At 41.6% G+C, this 4842-nt stretch overlaps 1 non-coding gene across 1 annotated transcript; it reads right to left on the bottom strand.

Annotated features, from left to right (window-relative positions):
- Positions 1–3159: 3159 nt before the first annotated feature.
- Positions 3160–3315, bottom strand: LOC124557429. Its single transcript, XR_006968716.1, has one exon. It is a non-coding gene; the product is annotated as a U1 spliceosomal RNA (small nuclear RNA).
- Between the last annotated feature and the right edge of the window lie 1527 nt (positions 3316–4842).

The following is a 4842-nucleotide window of genomic DNA, read 5'->3' as shown; positions in this document are numbered from 1 at the left end:
GCAAGTCTTGTGTCTTCTTAACGAACAGATTCTCTTTAAATAACTCAGTCATTAGTGTCGTCATGATAATCCCGCTTACATTTCTTGCGTTAAAATGGAAACTGTATACTCTAAAAGGAGGAATATCATGTGTTTATTACTCTCGACGATGGGGTCATTACAGATGTAGCACATGCTCGAGTTTGAATAGGAGAGGAAACGAAATCGGTCGCGTGCTTTTCAAACGAACCAACCCGGCACGTGCCTTAAGGGATTTAGGAGAACCAAGGGAAACTTCAGTCGTCATGTCGGACGGAAATTTGAACCAACGACCTTCCGAATGCGAGAACACTGTGATACCATTGCACTGTCTTGTCCAGTCTCTACATTCCAGACACACATGTTGCTCAGATATAATTTCCAGTTTGTCGGAATTCCATTTCGTTACCACTAGTGTCTTAGCAAATTCAGTATCTTGGTGTTGCACGCGAAAGTCACAAGGTCAGTAAATGTACTGAACAGTAGTCGACAGAAGAACTCTGCAAATTCTATAAGCCTTGAATAGCTAAAGAGGATATTTATATGTGATGGATTCAGTGTCAGCTAGCATTTACCATCCGCAAACAACGTGGCTCACAAAGAGTTGGTTTTCAGTGGCTTTTCGGCAAAGAAGGTAAGCAATGAGAAACATGAAACCAAACACCCACACTTCATTAGGTGAAACAGTTAAAAATTCGAAGTGGTGCCCAGCAGAACAGTTTGATACATGTTCAAAAAGCATTTCTGGTGGAAAAGTAGTGCATGTGACAGTTTCCTTCGTAAAAATGTGTACTTTTTACCTCCTCCTCTAGCAAACCATAAAATTTTAAACGAATTGTTGATACTTTTCGCCTACTTCCTACCGTATAAGATCCTACTTCCAACGTTCCTTTATGTATGTGCTTGCATCTAACGAGTCTCTTGGTTTTTAGACCCTTTGAACCTTTGATGCTTGTAAAAAATGTTGATTGTGTCTTTTGTTTCGTTCCTCTGATTAACACGCACTGATTTGTCAAAATGATGAAAACAAGCTCCTTTGGTGCTTGTAAAAAGTGTTGAATTGTCGTATTTACTTGGTTCCTCTGATTAACACACTCTTTTTCCTCAAAATGATGGTGACACACTGCTGTAACTCCAGTTCTAAACAGGACAAAGGTTCATAGCATGCACGGCCACCAAGTGGCTTTGGCCATCTTTGCATTAATACGGCAGCTAGTATAATACCTGTTAGGTAATCCTTGATGTTGTGACGAATAGGAGTTAATCCTTCGCTTCCACCTGCTATGAGGGTAGCTACGTTTTCAGTCTTCATTTCGTGATGCAGTTCCGAAGTACACAGCTACATGTACATGTCTGCTCTGCAATTCACAGTTAACTGCGTGGCAGAGGGTTCATGAAACCACTGACACACTATTTCTCCAAGTTCCATTCTCGAACAGCGTACGGGAAAAACGAACACATTCTCTAATTTCTCTTATTTTAGTATGATGATCACATCTTGCTATGTTTGTTGGCATCAACAAAACATTTTCGTGTGCAGAGGAAAAAGCTAGTGATTGAAATTTCGTGTAAATATTTCGTCGCAACGAAAATCGCCTTTCTTTTAATGGTTGCCATCGCATCTCGCGTATCATATGTTTGACTCTCCCTATTTTGGGATAATAAAAAACGAGCTGCCCTTCTTTGCACTTTTTCTATGTCCTCCGTCAATTCTATCTGATACGTATCCCATACCGCGCAGCAGTATTCCAGAAGAGTACATGCAAGCGTAGTGTTGACAGTGTCTTTAGTACCCCTGTTGCTTCTTCTAAGTGTTCTGCCAAAAAAACGTAGTCTTTGATTTGCCTTCTCCTCAACATTTTCTGTGTGATTGTTCCATTTTAAGTTGGTCCTAATTGTAATACCCAGGTGATTAGTTGAATTGACTGCCTTGAGATTTGTGTGATTTATCGTATAACCGAAATGTAACGTATTCCTTTAGTACGCATATGGATGACTTCATACCTTTCATTATTTACAGCCAATTGTCACTTTTCGCACCATACAGATATATTATCTAAATCATTTTGCAGTTGGTTTCCATCATCTGATGACTTTACTAGACGGCAAACGATAGCACCATCTGCAAACAACGTAAGAGGGCTGCTCAGATTACCTCCTAATCGTTTACATAGATTAGGAAAGGCAGCTAACACTTCCTTGGGGAACGACAGATACCATTTCTGTTTTACTGGATAACTTTCCATCGATTGCTAGGAACTGCGACCTTTCTTTCTGACAGGAAATCACGAATCCAGTCACACAACGGAGACGATTCTTCATAGGCTCTCAATTTGATTAGAATACGCTTGTGGGGAATAGTGTCGAAAGCCTTCTCGAAATCTAGAAGTACGGTATATATTTATGATCCTCTGTCTATACAGGGATTGACAGATATAGCGCCGGCCGCGGTGGTCTAGCGGTTCTAGGCGCGCAGTCCGGAACCGCGCGACTGCTACGGTCGCAGGTTCGAATCCTGCCTCGAGCATGGATGTGTGTGATGTCCTTAGGTTAGTTAGGTTTAAGCAGTTCTAAGTTCTAGGGGACTGATGACCACAGATGTTAAGTCCCATAGTGCTCAGTGCCATTTGAACCATTTTTGAACAGATACAGCACGATACAAATACTTTTTACACAAACAAAAATTTAGTTGCTGTTTCTAGGCATGCTATTTCGGATTGATAGGTCCGCAACTGTCTAATATTGAATAAAATTTAATAATTGTTTTTATTTTTTCCGTCCCAGTTGCATGAATATACAATTTATTGCTGCAGTGTTACGGGTTTCGGGCTCACTCGTCCAGTCTCAAACCACACACCTTGTTATTAACCGTAACTACCGCGTTTGCGCGAATCTAATGCGCCATGAAACGTAAAGCGTAAACCTACTTTAAGAATTAAATTAATTAAAAAAATGTTGGCACATAGCTGGTAGGGTATTTTTGTATTGTTGAAATTTATTTTACAATGCTAACTTTATTTCAAACAATACTGAATGTATACATGAACTATAAAAAACAACAATAGTTTGTTTTTAAGTTACTCACTGCGGTAATAAGTGACATTTTCATTATTAAAAGAGAACGCCTAACTTGATTGTCTGCATGACATACAAAGAATCATACTGTAAATTACAGGCCTCCGAGTGACTGGGATTTGGACTAATCGCGGGGATCAGCTAGACCGACGCGCAATGGAAGAGTCTCGCACCGGTGGAACCGCCTTCATGATCACGGTGTCCTCTACGCCAGGTAGGTATCACCAAACGAAAAATAAGAGTACGAGACGAATTTAGTGAAGGAAGAAACAGCACGCACAGTTATTTTTTTATCATATCCCTCTTCAATCGAATTTGTAATTTACGAATATTTCTTCTCACAAAATGATTAAATTTATTCTCTATGGATCCTTATCGAGGGTACCAAAAATTTTCGAACAGTGCTTTGTCAAACAATGTTACCTCTACACGGTTTGTTCCTGGAAAGGACTGTACTTCTCCAGCGTTTAGTCAGCATTTGTATGGGTAGCGTGGACAAATAACAAGGACACACTCGCGTGAAGAAGCGTGTTAAACGTAGCGCTGGTGCCCTGTGTCGGCCGTCTGCATGAAAGAGCGGTTACACCGGCATACAGGTCACCGCCTGCGACGCGGAAGGGCCCAGGGATTATAGACCAGAGCCGAGACCCCTTTCTGGCGCTTTTTGCAGGAAGTGCCTTACGTGGACTCAGCCGAGCTAAAAGGCGGGTCGGCGCTTCTTTATAACTGACGAGTCAAGATCGTCGGCTGGGCACAAAGTGACATTGTGCGTTAGGCAGGGCCCTTGCTGCGCTTTTGTACGCAGGTAACTTTAATCCGGACAGCTGCGTCGCCTACGCTGCACGTGTACACACACTGTTTTGCCCCACACGTGCGAAATAAGTCGCTTCTTTCTAGCTAGTTTCACGGTGAAGCTGCAAGCAGTCAGGTCCACCATTACCTTCTAGAAAACAGTCTTGTTTGGCATCGATGATGATCACATCAAAATCCTTCATGGGTATATTATATTATTTTAGAACTGTTCCGATGAATCTTATCTCAGAATTATTCCAATAAATCTTCGGATCGGAAGAATGACTGCTGGTAAGCCTCCGTGCTAGCTCTACGGAACTTAATTTTTCCAGGGATTTTTGGCCAATAATTTAAATGTTCAGTAATGAATTTCTTCTTCCGTATACGCGCAGTATGTTACGTTTATTTGCATTTTGGGCCAATTGCCAGTCCCTGTAACATTCATCAGTCCTCTATTGGTCGTCCTGCAGCTTGCTACAATTTTCTGAAGTTGGTGTTCTCTTCTAGACAACCGCATCATCTGTAAAAAGCCTCATGAAGCTTCCGATATTTTTTACTATATTATTTATATACCGGGTGGTAACAATAGAACTTTCCATATTTAACACGTTATAACACGGAAACTAATCGCCATACGAGGACCAAAGTTGGTAGCATTAATTTCAAGTACATGGCCGGCCGCGGTGGTCTAGCGGTTCTAGGCGCTCAGTCCGGAACAGCGCGACTGCTACGGTCGCAGGTTCGAATCCTGCCTCGGACATGGATGTGTGTGATGTCCTTAGGTTAGTTAGGTTTAAGTAGTTCTAAGTTCTAGGGGACTGATGACCACAGATGTTAAGTCCCATAGTGCTCAGAGCCATTTTTTTCAAGTACATGGGGAAGAGAAATAATGCCGAATAAATTCAATTGAAACACTTTTAATGTGCTGCTACGGTACATCATACCATTACATACCGG

This window comes from Schistocerca americana, chromosome X (assembly GCF_021461395.2).
Source record: "Schistocerca americana isolate TAMUIC-IGC-003095 chromosome X, iqSchAmer2.1, whole genome shotgun sequence".
NCBI classification, from domain to species: Eukaryota; Metazoa; Arthropoda; class Insecta; order Orthoptera; family Acrididae; genus Schistocerca; species Schistocerca americana.
The sequence above is the reverse complement of the archived record's forward strand: the minus strand, read 5'-3'. Positions and strand labels throughout refer to the sequence as shown.